Here is an 18,675-nt window from a genome sequence, read left to right on the forward strand (position 1 = left end):
CTTTCCCTTACATTTAGTATAATTCTACTATTTTACCAAAGCTTCTTTCCTTACAGCCTTTTACAATAAAAGCGGTTTAAGACAAAAGAGATTAAATATCTTTAATGCATACCATTTAATATGCAGTAAGTTCACTGAAAGGCCAGCTGTTCTGGCCCCTTGGGTTAATACTGCAGTAACAGCTTGAGGGCAGGAAGAAGATAAAAGATGCAATGTTTAAAACCAATTAGTAAGCCACAAATTTTATCAGCATCTGTAAAACAGCTATTCCCTTTTTGACACCTCTGGAGGCAGCAGTTGTTTTCAGACAAGGTGGTGTTTGAAGAGATATATATAGGAATGTCTGCTGGAAGAGTTGATATTCACCTAATTTCAGGTTGTTTGTAGCATAGTCTTCCTCCTAAGATAAGAACAGAGAAAACAAATAAGCTTTTCTACTCAGGATATTTTTTTTAAGACAAAAGAGTGGCCATGGCATGCTAGTGTAAAAATAAATTTAGTCTGCTTGGGTTGTGTAAAAAAGACACACTGTTAAAAAGAAAAAAGGGGGAAAAAAGAGAATTTAAGTAGCAAATAGAAAAAATCATTATAGTATTTTTTTGGTCCAAAGATTAAGGGAAAATAAAACATGCAATGAAGAGAAGGTGGCAATGAATACTCAAGTTTAAAAGTGTAATAGAAGAGCAGCTTCAGTTTGCTGAAAAGTTTGTATAGCTATTGGTTAATAAAGAATTATAGTAATTTACATCGAGATCTATTGGAGGTATTACAGACGTAAATCTCATTGAAAGTCAGTTGGAGATGGACATGTAACATTCATGTTCCCTTTTTAAGACATTTCTTTAAGTCTTGGTAGCAAAGTGGTGGATTTTTTTTTTCATCTTGTGAAAACAATCTGGTACTCAAGAAAAGAACTAACTATTATTAAAATAAGCATGTAGAAAGAGACTGTAAATAGGGACTTCTAAGGGCTATGGAAAATTATCACAGCTGCAGAAATAATTCCTTTATTAACTTCAAATTATTATTATTACCACTGTGCAAAACACAGCAATTCAAATGACTGGGCTTTCTAAAGATTGTGCTCTCTTTTCCCCCTTAATCTCTGTTGAGAAAATGTTTCAAAATTGGGGAGAAATAGGGCTTACGGACAGGACAGGACATGAAATTGGATCATGTCAGATAGCCATTAAGAGAAATAGTATTCTCTGAGAATTAAATATTTTGTTACTATTAAGGTAAGCAATTTCCACAGTATATATAAAATAGCCTTTTCTGAGGACAAAAAGGGAATACTGACACAAGGAAATTATCAGTTTTTAGGCTTTACAAATGTATATGTTAAGCCACTCTCAAACTTGAACCATAAAATGACCAGCTAATATAATGTTACACATAATCTGTGTGCATCACTGTTATCAGCACCTTTGGCTGATGCAGTAGCTGGGCCCAAGTCTTTTACCAAGCACCTGCCTGGGGTTTTAGTGTTTTTGGGGGGTCTCCACGCCCTGTGGTGACTACACTGAGGGTCACGAGTCTTATCATTCTGCTTCCCAGCAAGGTTCCTCTTTGTGCTATCTTGCTTTTCCCCCTGGAGACATTATCCAGGTAACAGAACTACACTATGAGGAACATTTACAGCTTGTGTTGCCAAGGTGGAAGGAGTAAGGAGTTTTAATGTACTTTATATTACTGTTATGTGCATCTGTTTACGATCAGGGATTTTGGTACATCAGCAGGGATGGCTGAGTCAGTTGCTTCCAAATAGGAACTGCTATTTTTTACTGAATGCATAAACCTTTCCAAAACAGCCCAGACTTTCCCTTGTTTCTCCCTTACTCTCTCTGTGAACAAGCAACATATGTTGAGAAGACAGGGCAGAAACACCCTGAGGCAGTATTTATGCAGAGGAATAATAACGATGGCAGAAGTCAGAGAACAGAGAGCCCCACTCCAAAACAGGGCTGCCTGGCTCTGTCATGCAGTTTAAAAGAGAAAAATTACCCAAGGTCTCGATTTTGCAGTGGTACCTTAGTCAATAATTACAAGAGATGACTCCAGCAGTTTTGCTAATAGACTCCAGCAGTTTCCAGCCTCAAAAGGAAAATAGAAGGCAGGGATGGATTTACCTGGGGAGAAGGGGACAGCTAAAATTTGAGCCTCTAGCTTCCCCTGCCAGTTAACAGGAGTGGCCACACTTTTTGACTAGTCCCAAGTGCCCTTTCTCCTGCTGTCAGGTAAAAGTAGAAGGGAGATGGAATTTTGTTAAAGGACAGAGCTATTCTCAGCTGAAGAGTTTAAAATCATTGTCAAGGTTTTGTCTTTTGGATGCATCAGTTTGGGAAAATGAATCAGTTACAAAGTAAAAGTGGTATATCACAAAAAACAACTATTTCATTAAACAAGGGAAGAGGCAGAATTGTTATTCAAGATTAATATTGTCAAAACCTAAATTAAGTCGGCAATGATCTATGACTTCTAACTATAATTTCAGTGGACTTACAGTTTTTAATCAACACTAATAAGGATTTTATTCAGAAAATGAACAGAAAAGGGAAATGTACTTTAATTGTTAACAAGCTGATCTATCTGATGATCCCAGTGATTATTTTTTTAATTTTGTTTTTGTATTTCCTGATTGCAACTATAGGAAAGTGTGAAATTTTGTCCTGTTTTTTCGTAAAAATGAGAAAAATAAGTGAGTTAAATGTACTGTCCTAAACAAAACTAAACACAGCGGTAAATGTTGTGGTTTGATAGACACTGACATTTAAATTATTATTTTTTTTAATATTTAGGCTGTCTTAAAGAAGAAAAAGTACATTTTTCATAATGTCAATAGTATTTAGGGTTTAGATATTTTTTGCTATTTTTTTATTGTTGGAAAGGGTTTGATTAAGGTAGTGGGAATTTGCTATAGTTTCTAGTAATTATCAATATACTGATTAATTTACTTCTTACCAGCTGTGGTTTTATATCACTTACAGACCCATTATATGGAATGTTAAGAGAAAACTGAAACTCATTGTTTCCAGAGGGGTTGAATATCCTCAGTAACACCACAAAGCTAGTTTGGAAGGGATCTTTTCACCTAGGGAAGGAGGGTGGAAAGCCTTAGAAGCAGCTCAATCTGATGGATGGAGCCGGACAATGGAATCAATTGAGTTAATATGAGATGTGAATTTAGCTCAGTGCATTCCAGATTCTCAATGTAAATAGAGTAGAGCCTGGTGTATCCTGGCTTAAAAGTGCAAGCTATGCCCCTACAGCATGGAAAAGATAAGAAGCACCTTGAGAAACTCAGCAAAAGTGTGGGAGTACTGAGTGTGGAGCAGAAAGAAAAGAGGATAAAATTGTCACTACAGCTTTCCTCAGCCCCCAGTGCCCCTACCCCAAGACCCTGCTGTTGCATGACATAGCCAGTGACTGCTTCAAAGCAGTAATTTCATGGGTAGCAGGAGCTTCTAGGCCTGGGAAAAAAGGAGCTGTTTTTGCCCAACAAATGAGAATAGTGCTTTTCTGCCAAAATACAATGTTGGAGTAAAGCTATGGTAGAGATTAAAGTAAAACATGTGTGTCTTAGTAATGGTCAACACTTCCAACAGATGCTTTAACAACAGGCCAGAATATGTGAAAGATTTTAGAGAAAGATGAGTTTCTGAGATACTTCTGCACCAAAGTGGAGTTTAAAAAGTTAAGTGAGAACATAAATACAATCAGACAAGCACTGATGGGCTGTTATATAGATGGGAATTTATTAGTCAGTAAATACTGTGTGTTTTAATAATTATGAACTATAAGTGCTTCCTGTAATTACTGTCAAATATCTGTCCAGGAGATAAAGTACAGCTGAATTTTGAGTAGAGATATTATGGTATCCATATATAGATTAACAGGAATTTTATTCTGCAAGAAGACAGACCAATTTCAAAGACATTTGATTTCCAAAGTGGGTGAAAGGTATATTTTCCTCTACGGTAATAAAGATATTTTATATCATGATGCTGTAAAGCAATAATGTAATGGACATATGGATATTATTGCAGTCCACTTTGACTTAAATTAAATCAATATTTACTTACATGACATAAAGGGGAATTAGCTCAAATGGTAGAGCGCTCGCTTAGCATGCGAGAGGTAGTGGGATCGATGCCTGCATTCTCCAGTGTTTTGCAGGCTGAGAGAGTGAGTGTTGTTCAGCCAGGAGAAAAGAAGGCTCTGAGGAGACCTGTCTGTCTTCTAGTGACACCTTTAGGAACTTTCTGTCTCTGATCTCTGGCTGTGCAAGACTATGAGACTCCGTATTAGAAAGCTGTATGTTACAGCTTAATCAGTAGTTACTCCCTTTGACACAAGGGAGGATGGTTTGGTGCCCAAGCAGCGAAAAACTTCAGACAGGAGGACAATCAGATTTGAAATTTTAAAAGCAACATGAGGAACTGGAAGCTGAATCTCCTAGCAATGGAAAGAGAGGAATGCTTTAGCCATTGGGTTGCTGATCAGAGGTGACAGAGTGCTCAGCCTTCTTTGGAAAAAAGTGTCTGACCTCATGCTTGTTTTCAAAACTATGAATTGTGTAGCTAACATTAGCAGAGATTACTGAATTATGAATTATAAAGTGTGGGAGCTCCCTATCAGAGGACCACTGAAAGCATTCCTTTCTCCTCAAAGGATTATACCAGTGTTACCCTCCCATCTGCTCAGTATTAACTGAACTGACTTTGAATGTGTAGGGTACCCCAAGTGCCTAAGTGGATTCTCCGTAGAATGCCGTGTGTTAAGGCCAACCGTAGCAATAATGAGCATAAAGTCCCTTGAAGCCTAACTTATGGCCTGCTCAAGGTTACCGCAAAGACTGTTGATGTCAGTAGGATTTGAACAGAAGTTTTAGGTGTGCCTCTTCGAAATCACAAGAGTGTGGCAGACGGATTCACCGAGGGGAACTTATCGCAGGATCAGGTTATTGGTATACGGAAAGAACATGAGGTTGGTTCCTTCTCTTTAAATGTCTGGGTTGTGGTAGTGTTGAGGTACGTCTGTTACTTAACTCTGGTTTTGCCAGGCTTTCATAAGCCATACTTATGAAAAGATGAATATGTTATCTAAGCTACAAAAAGCTGAACTTTATTATCTGACAGTTAAGCTTGCAAAACCTTGAGTATGAAAACATTAAACTCACTCATCCTTCAAAGCAGTTAGTTCAATTTTCCTGTCAAACTGAAACAGTTGTTTTCCTTGGAGAGTCAAATATCCTCTTTTACCCCCAGTCTTTGACTTTCAGTTTAAAAAAAAAACCAACCAGATACTGTTCTCCTTCTGTGATTTTTTGGAACACACATTAATGTCAATTAAACTGCAATTTTAACTCACATTTGTCTTTTGATGGCACTGAAATAGGCAATATCAAGAATATTCTATGAAGTTTAGTTGTCTTGAAATTTTCAATTGTGTGTAGAACCTGTTTAACTCATCATAGCTTGTCTGCATGTCATATTTAGTAATGCTGATGTAAGTTGCATCAATTGCTGTTTTTTCCAAGCCCTTTGCAAACAAAATTACACAATGCTTCACAATATCACTAGAGACACTTTCAGAACAATTTTAATCACAACTTTAGCCTTATGCTCTGGTTTATAAACAGATTCTCTAATCTCCCTAAATGCAATATATACATATAAATGTAAATGTCACATTTAGCAACAGATTGTGCACATTGGCTGAGCCAGGCACATATTTAACATTTATCTATTGGCTTAAATCCAAGACCTCACTTAAATTACTCATGTGCTTATGACTGGGTGAGTGTTTAGTGGATTGGGGCATAGAAAAGGAAGGCTTTTTTTTTGCTAGTCCTGAACTTACAATGCTTGCCTATTTTTTATATCTCTGGAAGTTTTGTCTTGAAATGCAATTTTTGTTGTAATTCTTTTTTTTTTTTTTTCAATGGAGCAGGACAGGGAAAGAGGTAAAAAACCATGGTTTATAGAATTAAAATGAAGCTAAATCAGTTGTGGAAAAGACAGTTATACTTATTAAGTGGCATTTTTGTCAACTTTAAATTAAAAAAAATAAAAAAGGAGGAAAGGCAAAGGTCCTGGTCAGGTTCTCCCCACTCCCTTATGTAGGACTAATTTAATGCAACATAAAATATTGAAGAGTGACATCTTTTGAAACTTCCAGTTTACTCCATCTTTTTATATACAGCCATTAAAAAGCTTTGAGTTGCAACAGGATTTCTGAATAATTGTTTCATCAGCATGTGTTAAGTGTATTTTTATCTGAAACAAGTAAAATAAAACCCAGGAACAATTAGTAGAGTTGCCTACCTCATCTTTCTCTCCTTTTACAGCTTTCTTTGTACATACAGTGATATTTTCACAAATTTTCTCGTAATTTATCAAACAATAAGGTCTTATTTTAATTTCTCAAAGGGGTGGGACAAAATTTGAAAGCTGGAGATAACCATGTGACTTATATGAAAGCCCATGTCATACATTGTTCTTTTTGTTATCTTTTTTCCTGTATCTTCTTTGACTCTTTTTTTTCAGATGTCTAAGTTTTGAGACAGAGACATCTACAGCCAGTGTATTTTTAGAGAGCTACCAAGGCTGAAATGATTACCAAACATTTTTGCTCACAAACAGGAATAAATTCCAAATACTATATCTATGTGTGAGAACAAGATGAAAAACTAGGTTAAAGGAACGATGTGATTCTTCTGCTGGCAGATTACATGAGTTCAATGAAACAGAGATGAATGAAAGCCATTAATGGGCATCCTGCACTAATCATTCTCTACTGAAGAGGCACAGAGTTTGCAGATGGACTTTGCTTCAGTGTCCTTAGCTTGAAGGGCTGATATTCAGCTGAGATCCCTTCTGCAGGGGTCCTTGCTCATTCAGGGTGAAAGTGTTTCTGTAACAGGGCCTGCCATTTTATGTCATTTCACTTCTTTTGCTGGAAGTGAGTTATGTATATGCAGATGAAATCTGTAATACCCTCATTTCTGTAGCCACACTGATGGTTTCCATAGCAACTTGCCTGGAGTTTGGAAGGAGACACACAGCCTGCAGGAAAAAAAGCAGAAAGGTGATGGGGCACATTAGCATGAACATGTTTGCAGTGCTAATGGGAGTCTTAACACATCTTAAAAAATATATATATATATTTAAAAAAATAATAATTTTATTGTCATATTGAAACACAGTGTATGAAATACTCCTTACCCTTCTCAGGCTTTTAATTCATAGAATCATAGAAAGGTTTTGGTGGAAGAGACCTTAAAGATCATCTAGTTCCAACACCCCTGCCATGGACAGAGACAACTCCCACTAGACCAAGTTGCTCAAAGCCCCATCCAGCCTGGTCTTGAACACTTTACAGGGATGGGGCTTCCACAACCTCCCTGAGCAGCCTGTGCCAGTGTCTCACCATGCTCACAGTAAAGAGTTTCTTCTTAATATCTAACCTAAATCTACCCTCTTCCAGTTTAAAGCCATTACTCCTTGTCCTCTCACTACACACCATTGACACAGTTCTTTCCCAGTTTTCCTGTAGGCCTTCTTCAGATACTGGAAGGCCACTAAGGTCTCCTTGGAGCCTTCTATCTCCAGGCTGAACACCCCAGTTCTCTCCCCCTGTCTTTATAGCAGAGGTGCTCCAGCCCTAAAATCATCTTTGTTTCCCTAATTCTTCCCTTTTGCCTCTTGTCTGTGGTGCATGAAGACTTGTCATCACCATCCAGCTCAGGTTCAGGGAGCTGCTGCTCCACTGGTACCAGGTCCTGGGTTGTTCTGGTGCTCCTTCCTCTTCTCTCAAGAGGTGACACTCCAGCCAACAGGATGTCTGAATGATTTCAGCAACTGCTGATTCCACTGCACCAATATTTGGAGGTTCAGCTGTCTGTAGTGGCACTTGTCTCCTTTGTCTAAAAAATCAAGTAAAGTGAGGATTGGAGGAGCAGCAGAATGGAGGCACACAGTACTCTGGAGAGCAAGCACAGAGAGCAAGGTTTGTAAAGGACTGCAGGTGAACACAACTGAGATGGCAGAAAATGTTTGCAAGAGAAAAGTATTATTTTGATTCTACTGTCCCACTCTATCTATCCAGCTAGTCACTGAAGGAAAAAATACCTTTTAAAGGCAGGAATTAAAACACATGGGCCCTTAGAGAAGAGGAGACAACACTGCTAGGAAGAGCTACATGTCTTTCTTTCCACTCTAGTCTCCACCCTTGTTTTAGGAAAAAGAACCAGTTCCAGACATTGATACTTAGCATTTCTGACGCCCAAGCCTTTTGGTTATGAGTGGGTATGTTCTTCCTCCTACTCATACTAGCAATAGTATGAACAATAGTATCCATTTTGAACTTAGACCTGATGGATTTGTTTCTAGAACTTAGGTGAAAACTATTGATCAAATGCACTACTGAAGTGTACTGGTTTTAGCTGGGATAAGGTTAATTTTCTTCCTAGTAGCAAGGATGAGATTATGATTTGAATATGTGCTGAAAATAATTTTGATAACATACAGTTAGCTTGGTTGTGTGATCAAGGACAGCAGCACCTTGCTGCCAGGACTTGGGTAAAATTTCTCAGCATGCACTTGTGTTTGTTCTGAAGTGCAAATCACACTCTCTTTCCTGATTGCACAAGTAGAGCTGTGTTTCTAGACGCCACCCCTGCCAATTATTGCTATTAGACTAAGGGCTCCCTTTGGTGCTTTTGTTCTTGGCCACTGGCATTCATTGCCTCACAAAAAATAGACTGCCCATTTGTTTCCAAAGATATTTTTTCAATTTCTGGGTTAGAAAATCTTTCAAAAAGAGTGTTCCCCTTATGGAAGTACAGCCAAACATAAGCCTGGGATCTCAATATCTGAGAGCATTTATGTGTGGAACTGGGAGGAAGAAAAACATCAATGTACTTGGAAACCCCCAAATGACATTCACAGTTGTTTTTTTTCTGGGCACTGAGGCTCCAAGGAGCCTCTCAACAAGCTCTGTTAGCCCTAGCAAGACCTGACACTTGCGGCACTTCTGTGCACTGTCCCTATGCCCAAGCAGAGCATCCTCCATTGCTGCATGAGGGATCCTGCTTTCTCCAAGCCTGGGCACAGCACCACTGGCAGCTCCAGGCCACTCAAAGGGCCCCACTCCTGTTTTTATTCAGCTCTCTCCCACCTTCTGTGTTGCTGGGTCTGTCGCTCAGAGCTGCTCCCTATTGCTTTGGCATCGCAATCCCTGCCCAGTAGTGTTATACCTGGTACACTGGTAAAGAATGAGCTTCCCAGTGGGTTAGAGGCACTCATTACAGCACTGCACTGTGGGCTGCTGCATTTATCATCTTGGTAATTCTTCTGTAATTGATGGGCTGAGACTATCTGAGATAGCACTTTGTACAATTTTGATTCCCATTAGTACTGGATATGAGAGAGATGAAGCAGCACACAAAATTTTCCTGTGCTTTACACTGTTGTTTCTGCATCATTATATATATTTTTATTAGAACTAAATCCAACAACAGAAATAAGTATCATCTTTTGGATGAATGGATCCTTAAGGAAATGGATCTTTTTCTTTTAATGCAGGATTTCTTGATCCTGGATTAAAAAGCATAACCAAAAATAAATATATCTATTTCATAGGCAGAAGTAACCCTTTAGCTTATAGTGGTGACAATAAATAGGACTTTGAAGGATGATCAGGTCTGTGGAATGAAAAAAAACATCAGAATAAAACTGAAGTGTGAGACAACTGAAAACATGAAACAGAAGATGTCTCTCAAGGAGAGCGATAGACTACTGTACATAGAATTCAGTTGCTAAAAAGTTATAGATCAACGTTATAGATATACAAACTTGATTTTTTAACTACTTACAAAACTCCCACAGAAGACAATGACATTTCTATTTCAAACAAGGACATTAGTTTTCAAGTCTATTTTGTGTGTTTGGATAATCTCTCCTCTTTCACTGAGACAGTGTGTTATTATGTGGATTGGACTATTATCCTAATCTATAAGCCTGCATAACTGTGGGATGATATACCTGGATGAAACTAAAGATATATAAAGCCGGTATCCTACAAAACATTAGGAACTATTAAATTGTCAGTGGTATTTACTCCAAACAGGGTATCATTTGTTTTTGCCTAAAGAAAAAATGTTTCCAGCACCCAGCTCCTTGGATAAACTGCTGTCTCTTGGAACCTTCAATGAGAAAATAATTCTTGAAGGTGAAAATCCTGACACAAATGTTGAGTAATCTACTAGTAGCAGGCATAAAGTGACCCGAGATGCCTTTCTGACAGTGCAAAGACTATTTTTCCTTCTTAGGGTTTTTGAACACTGGAGGACTCCTAGTTTTTTTTACTTCAGGAAAGTACAGTAAAAAACCTTTCCATCTTCAGCTCAGCTAAAGCAGATTGCCAGAATCTGGTCAGATCACTGTATTTTTGATCAGGCAGAATTCCCTTCTGAGGAGCTGTTTGACATAGGATGGCAAAAGCAAGCTCAAGATTTGGACATGTGTAAATCAAAGCAAGTTACCAGTCTTTCTATTTATTTATTCTGATTTTTCCAGCCATGAAAAAAATAGTTCTTCTTTGAAATACACTTCACAGTATTTACAATTTTATAAATACACTGCATTATATTTTTGGCGTGTATATCTCCATTCTCACCTCATTAACTTTTGAGTAGCTGTCTCTCATAATGGAGGTAATAAAAATCACCTGTTCAATCACATCCTTGGAAGCATTCTTTGTTTGTGTTGTTTCTCCAATTTAGTATATTTTATGAGTGCCAGATCTGTGTAGAAGGGAAAAAAAATAAATCAGTGTTTGATTTGCATTTCCCTGGGAAACAGAAACGTGTGTAAGATTAACTTCCAGAAGGCAATGTTTTTTCTCTTTAGAGCTCGTCTGCTCTTTGCAGAAAGATATTAAGGTGTTCCTGACAGTACCACAGTAGTGTGTCCTGAGAGAGCTTTTGAGCTGATGTGGTTTTGGAGACAAGAATAGTAGTGTACACAATACCAACCCTTGCCCCATTTTTGTGATATATAATAAATACTGTAACTAGCTTATTTTGGCCACAGCTGTCTTAGTAGGTTGTTATATAAATCTAATGTTGTTGTGAAAAGAGTTAAGAATACAATTGTAACACAAACCATGTTCTTGCAGAGAAATACAAAGTATTTGTGTGATACCCAGCATAAGCTGAGAAGTGATAGTATTGCAGGGAGTTTATTAATGTAATACTTTTCCAAAGCACTTTTTTCTTGATTGCACCATGATTCTGAAAAACCCTGGCTTCTGTTACCCATTCATGAGACACTTGCAAAGTAGAGTAAATCCTTACTGTGCTCACTCTTGCACATCTTCTCCCACAGAGAAGTTAATCTGCCCCTGCATGTTTCTTTGTTGTACTTGTTAGTGTTTTAGCCTTGTTGCTCAGACCCGTTGCCATCTTTTGCTTGTGTTGGTGATGATGTATTGACAAACAATCAAATCCATATGCTGTGACATGCCATGTATCTCTTTTATCTCTGTTACCTTGTAGGCAAATAGTAAGAAAAAATAAACCTGCTTTTAAAAAGTCCTTGGCTGGGACAGTTGGGAATGGTTTGCCAAAACAGCTTCCTGTTAGGTTCAGGTTTGTCAAGAATGAGTTAGACATGGCAGCTACAGTGAAAGCAAAGGAGATTTTGGATCCACATTAAGCTCTGTTTATACTGGGAAGATCCATTTGTACCCCAGGAAATCATTAGTTTTGTGGTAGGTAAACATGGTCTGTGGTGGAGAGGACACTCAGGCAGGATTTTTGTAAGCACATCCCTACTGCAGCCTGTCTCTGCTTTAAATTGCTACAGAATTTGGATTGGGCAGCCTTTGGACAGGCAATTAAATGAGACTGGAGGGAGGATCCCAACTGCACATCAGTTTCTTTGCACTTGTACTTTTTAAACAAAGGATCATTTATTCACTGAAAATTACAAAGCAAACACAAAAGGCTAAAACCATGTACCCCTAATTTGGGTTTCCTCCTTGCTTTTTGCTTACGCTCATCGATCTTCCTAAGCGGATTCTGGCTCATTGCTCCCCGTTCCTCTAAAGACTTGATTTTTTTTCTCCTGATCCTAAGCTTAGTGCTGGCAAGAGCAATAATCCTTTCCCTGGCTGTGGTGAAGTAGCTGCTTCCAGATAAACATTGCCAAGGTTTGCACTTGTGATTTCAAAGTCCTGCCTTTTTTCTTCCAAACTATATTTAATTTTAAGGGATTGGAATATATTGAGCAGGGCTTATTTAATTTTTATAGGACTGAGGCAGTCTAGGCAGTATTCATAAGCTTACTTTGTTTAAAATTTTATTATTATGTAAGAAGTTTTGTGATTTCTTGGCTATTCTTTTCTCAACTGAAAGCTTTTATGAGCTGTGTAGATCTTTACTGATGACCCAAGCGATTTTCTGAATCATGGAGCCTTTTTGTTTTAAATCACTCCATATACTTACTGCTGACTATAAAAAGTGCAAATAAACAGTTCCTGGAAATTTGTTCCCTTGTGAAGCAAACAGCAAAGCTCTAGAAAAAAAACTTACTTTGGAGAACATACTAACTTGTTACAAAACAAATGAACTTAATCATCTTAGAGGGAACTATATTTAAAATAAGAGGGAAGAAAATGTAAGTCTTACCCCCTATTAAAATGTCTGTAGTTGTACTTCTTCCTCCTTGTGATTACAGAGTGCATACATTTCTCAGGCATCTGCAATTACTTCTAATTTTTTTAAAGTAGAATTCTAAATATAGGAAAGATTCATTGTTATTTGTTATTTTCTACTTAGTATTTATTGCTATAGTTTTGCATAAGTAACATGTAATATAAACACAAAACCTGAAGACTGGATTTTTGTTTATAAATAACAGTAACTGCAGTATATTAATAAAATATTTTCCATTTAAGTTTTGTGTTAGAAAGTGAATAAAAGTGGAGTAGAAACTTGAAAAATTGTCATTAGTTTAGTAAATTATTTACATTGGCTGCTTCCTTATACAGTTTAGTGATATAACACTTAGGACCACAATTTTTTGTTCAGAGGACTCTCTTTTCTCCTCAATTTTGTAAATATATATGTATATATATGGTTAAGTCAAAAACTTTCTTGTCTATTGTTATAAATTGCTTCATTTATGTAAGCATTTAATAGTGATATTTTTACAGTCAAGGAAGGTGAGTGGTGGTAGCACATATTTAAACTTGTAAATGTTATAAAAACATGTCTCATTTTATTAGACAGATGCCTTACCAACACTTCATCATTCATGAAGTTGTTGAAGAGAACATAGTATGCATTTTCAGCCACATGCATTTGCAAGTATAGCATCTGGTAATTTTATCACTGTATGTTAAGAAGGCTCATAACCCACCCTTTTCCAAGACTTGCATTGGGTCACTTAAACTGTGTGCAGCTTCCCCAGCATGGGAGCATCTGAGAACCATTCTTCTCCCTCTTCCTGTTAATTTCAGTGGACTTTGGGTCAGATTCTCTTTTGTTTGTTGTAAGATGTTCCAAGTCAAACGTATTAACAGTGAAGGAAGCAGTTCTTCATTTGAGTCACATTTTCTATTTCCCTCCTTGAAAAATTAACTTTTCTGCTGCCTTGTGTTGCTTTTCTTCATGCCCCTGACATGTGCTTCTTAGTAGGTAAATGACAATTCCTAAAAGTTTTTGCAGCATATCATGAATGACAAATTCCCCTTGCGGAATTAGTGGGAGGCATCATTGTGCAGGTAGTGTTGAAGTCCTCTAAAAGTAGAAAAGGAAGGAACAGAACAGCTGACACACAATAAAGAACATGTTGCTTTCCTTGATCCCATTTATGTGCTGGCATAAACTTGATTGAGACAGTTTAGAAGAGGATGTTGGAGGGAATGAACAGTGAAGTCTGAATGTCTGACATGGATCTGATAAAGCCTCCGACAAGGTAGAAGAAATTAGCTCTTCAGAGCATCCGAGAGCTTGTAAAGAGAGACTGCTGAGGTGTGGCTGATGGACCAGAGACAATGACACAAGAAAAATAAGATCCTGACCTAACATCTTTAGTGAACAACATCTGGACATGAGAAACAGCATGTGGACCCCCCCCACAGCAGTATGTGAGGTCTGTCTTAACTGCAGTGTTATTTGTAGCAGATGTAGATTGAATTTAAGGTAGCCTGTAGGAGCTGAAAATAAAGTCACATACTGGGTGATTAATGGCATTGTATCTCACTATCTGTATTTCAGGTTTTATGGTAAGCTAGAATAGATTTTCCTCCTTGCTGTAAACACTTCCTTACTGCCCTTTGAATCAGTTGGAGAATGGACGTAAAGCGTTGCCTCTTCTAGCATCTCTGACCAGTGACTGGGACAGGGCTGGCCTGCAATAAGTAGAGTCATCTGCTCACCTCTTTAGCTCACTAGGAGTTTCTTCTGTTCTTTCTCTGTAACTTTCTTCTGAGTTTTCAGACCATCATTTGGAAAGAAAACAAGATTCATTCAGAATTTAGGAGATGATCAAACTTCGTTATTCTTGTATTTTCTTTGATTTTTCCTACTCTTACAATGCTTTAGAAATTCTTCCTTTGTCCACTCATTAGCTTGCCTTAAGGAGACTAGATTTAATTTTATTCATCATTACCAAACTCATTTTAAGTCACTGTTTTGCAGAATGGCTGAGCCAGCAGAACCCTATTCAGGCAACTGTGTGCTCTCACTGCACAAATAATAAAAATAAATGTTAAATATTTCTATTTCTGCCTTGCTGGGTTTATTTCTGACAGGTAGTGATGTGTGTTACCTACCTCCACACACAGTATAATAACATCCCTGGAAATAATTTTATGGCCCCATATCAAGCAATATAAGACCTGCTGGAAACAGACTACTTAGCAAAGCAGACTGGTGCCTTGATCCAGAATGGTAATTCTGCAAGAGTGAATTTGTTCCAGAAATCCAGCATTTTGTAATGGATTTTTTTTTCTTTAATACTTTCAGCTGCAGTAATGGGACTCAGTGGTAGCAGTTCTTCAAAACATGAAAAACTTAACTGTACAGGGTAACCACTGAGTACCACTTCTTTTCTTACTTAGACACAGAGGGATGGAAACTGGACATCTCAGATGTAACCAGCCTTGAATGAGAGTCCAGAAATCAATACGGCAAACATTCAAAAGGTGATCACTAGCAGTAGTAGGACCTACTAGAGTGATTTCTGCAGTGATCCTTCTGTATTGTATTCCAGCTTGGCCTGGTTTATTTAACTGTGTTCCAAGTTATATATACCAGGATTAATTTATCTGGGCAACATTTCTTCATGCCTTTCTTAACGGAGTTTAAGAGTCGGGAGAATGTGTCATCACACTAAAAATCTTGTCAATAGGGTTTAAATTTCTTCTGAGTTTTTTGATAGCTGCAGTTTTTGGGAAGACTTTTAACATTTTTATATTCTCTTTGCCACACATTGCTGATGTGAATGAACAACTGCATCACATGAGTATGAAAGTTTTAGAAGAAGGGAAAGTTTCCCATACTGTTTAGAATCTTTTCCTATTATTCCTGCAGTACTACTAGAAGATAGGTTTTGGGTTGTTTGTTTTTCTTTCAATCTGTTCAAAGTATCCCCAAAAGATGATAGCTAGCTGCCTTCTCCCACTATATGAAATTTCCATTTAGTTTTCCAAAGTTTCTATCACATGTTGCAGCACCAGAAACATAAAAATGATCTGTCACACTAGCTCTTTCTGATGCCAGGGTAGCTTTAGCTCATCACAGAGAACAAATGTCAAACTGTAAGGCTCATTAAACATGAAGACAATAGCTTCTGTAGGTACCTAAATATAAAGCACATGGAATTTTTATATAGAATATTGCTGCCATGTCACTATGCCAACCAGAAATTTGCTTTGTTATCTCTTTAGCTGAGGATCCATTTTATAATACAAACTAGATGACTGAGGCATCAAAGCTCATGCACAATTTTTCACATTCAGTTTAAAAATGAATTTAATACAGAAGTGAAATGTAGACCTTGGAAAATCCATGTTTTTTTCAGAGGCATGGAAGAGAGCAGACTCAAGCTTCCCTCACAATTTCAGGAAACCAGTGTCCCAAGGAAAGCATGACAGTGTCTCTTAGATTGCAGATTCTCTTGTGAAGATTTTCACTTTCTGTAGCTGGGTAAATTGTCTACCACAATGCTCCAGACTGGTTATCATCTCAGTGCTACCATAGTGTCAGCTGTAAATAACAATAATCATCCAACAACTCCACTATGCCAGCATTTTCCTACTAATTTGATTTACCCTCAGTAAGTCAGGATCCAATGCAGAAGTAACGCTCCTCAGAGCCAAAGCTGAGGAGTATTTATTAATCAGGTGCCAGGCAGGGTAGCTCAGATTTTTTCCCTTAGGAAAGAGATCTGTTACCACACATGCATGTTGTGGATTTCCATCCAGTAAGAAATACAAATATACATTACAGTATTCAAGGGGATTATAGGAACATCTGACCCTGGAATACTATATACAGATTACTTAGTTGACTATTCGTATATTAAAATTATATTGACTTATCTAAGCCCATTGTACTACTTGCAGCTCCTCAAAATTCTGCCAGATATTTAAATAATCACACTCCTTATCAGAAGCATATTTATTTTTAAATTAATATACACATAAAAATAATTTGGACACATTTCCTTTAAAGAAAATCTCTGTCTTACTTTAAGAACTCAAGAGTTTTGGTTGAAAATCTCTTGTCTTACTGATCCGTTTATTGTCTGAACTGACAACTTACATATGGGAGCAAAAACTGAAACTACTTCTACAATTTTAGCTGACTTTGTTCAACCATTCAAACAACACCTGTTGAGAGCTACTAATCTAAAAAATAATAATAATAATAAAAAAATATGTGTATATATATATGTATGTATGATTTCCTTCTTCAAATTATTTTAAAATCCAAATTCTGTTTATCATATTTTTTAGTAAAATTTGAAGAAAACACATCTTGTATAGAAAATGCATACTCCATGTCTGGCATGACAGCAGCAACGCCAGTCTACGCAGAACATTTGCTGAATAAGTTATCTTTGAACTCCCTCTGGTGGTGTTACGGTTTTGTAGGCAGAAAAAAATGTTTTAAAAGCACTTGGGAAGCCTCAAATCACAGTTTTAGCGATGAGTTGATAGGTTGTGATATTTTCTCACCCTTCCTAAAAACGGCTATGAAGGAAGATGGAGAAAATGGAAAATACACCAAAATAATGCAGAGGTTAATTTCTTTCATTTTGCAATGTAGAAGAATAAAGTGGTGGTTTTCTCTCACTTGAGACACAAACACATTAAGTTACCTTGGGTTGCAATCATGCTTCGCAATGTTGAGGTAGGACAGTTATAAAACTTTCTCTCTTGCCCACAATGGAAATTTGAAACTGAAAGAGGCTGAACAAGTCTAAGGGCCTAGGGACACTAGAATAGCCTGGTCTGTGAGATCCTTACTTGTACCAGTGAGCAATTAACCCTCAGACAGGGTGAATTAAGGAGTAACTTCCTTGGCATGAATGGCTGCTCATGTAAGCAGCTGCTTACCAGAATGAGAAAAAAAGAATCATAATCTGCTGCTTAATTAAACAGAAAATTTGTCTACATTGCACATGTGAACAAACAGGGAGGGTTGCAAAATGGATGTTCTGCTATGTTAGACAACAACATCAATATTAGACCAAATGTTGGTCTGTAAAATTCAACTCTGTAAACTTTTGCTTCATGTGCTGTCTGCACTGGGGGAATATCAGATACTTTTTGTTGTTTGATTAATTAGCAGTTAATTAAATTATATTTTCATTCTAAGAGACTGTGTTTTGTTCTTCTGAATTATTTATACAGTTGAAATTGCTGGGGGCCCATAGGAATTTTCTCAGGAGAAGACATTTTTCTGTATTTCCAGGCTTGGGAAAGGCCAGAATTTCTGAACTCATTGGGAACTGCATCTGCTCAAACAGAAATAGGTCAAATCAGTGTGTTCTTTACTCAAGAAGAAGTCTCTATGGTAAAAAATCATTGTAAAACTATTGGACCTAAAAATAAGGTATTGATTTCCTTAAGAAATGCAAATACCTAATTTAACTAAGCAGAAGGAATCTGTGGAATATTTTGCTCTGAAATGTTTTATTAGAAAAAAAATATTTGTTGATTAAATGTAACAGAAACTGGAAACATTCTTACAAGAGAAAGAAAATAAATAAATTTTTAGAGGCTTCTTAGAATTAGGAAAATATTTTAAATAGGTTTAGTTTAGCTTGCAGGGTAAATCTAAAAAAAACTTATTTAATGAAATAAAATGCTCCTTACTGAGGATGGGCTTTTTCTTGCCAGATATGCTCAACAAGGAGCACCTGCAGGAACCACTCAGATATACTAGAAGGATCAGAAAGCTGCTCAAATCACAGTCACATGCATGGAGAGTGTTTTTAAGACTTGACCTTGTTATACTAGTGACAGGCAGCCTGAACAGCAAGTTAGGAAGGAATCATATGACCTTTCATGACCTATTGAGCACTATAAAGTTATATATTATAAAGAAAATGCTCTAAGATTTTTTCCTCAGATTGTTAGCTACTACTCAGAAGC

Source organism: Chaetura pelagica, unplaced genomic scaffold, assembly GCF_000747805.2.
Source record: "Chaetura pelagica isolate M959 unplaced genomic scaffold, ChaPel_1.0 scaffold109, whole genome shotgun sequence".
Taxonomy (NCBI): Eukaryota; Metazoa; Chordata; class Aves; order Apodiformes; family Apodidae; genus Chaetura; species Chaetura pelagica.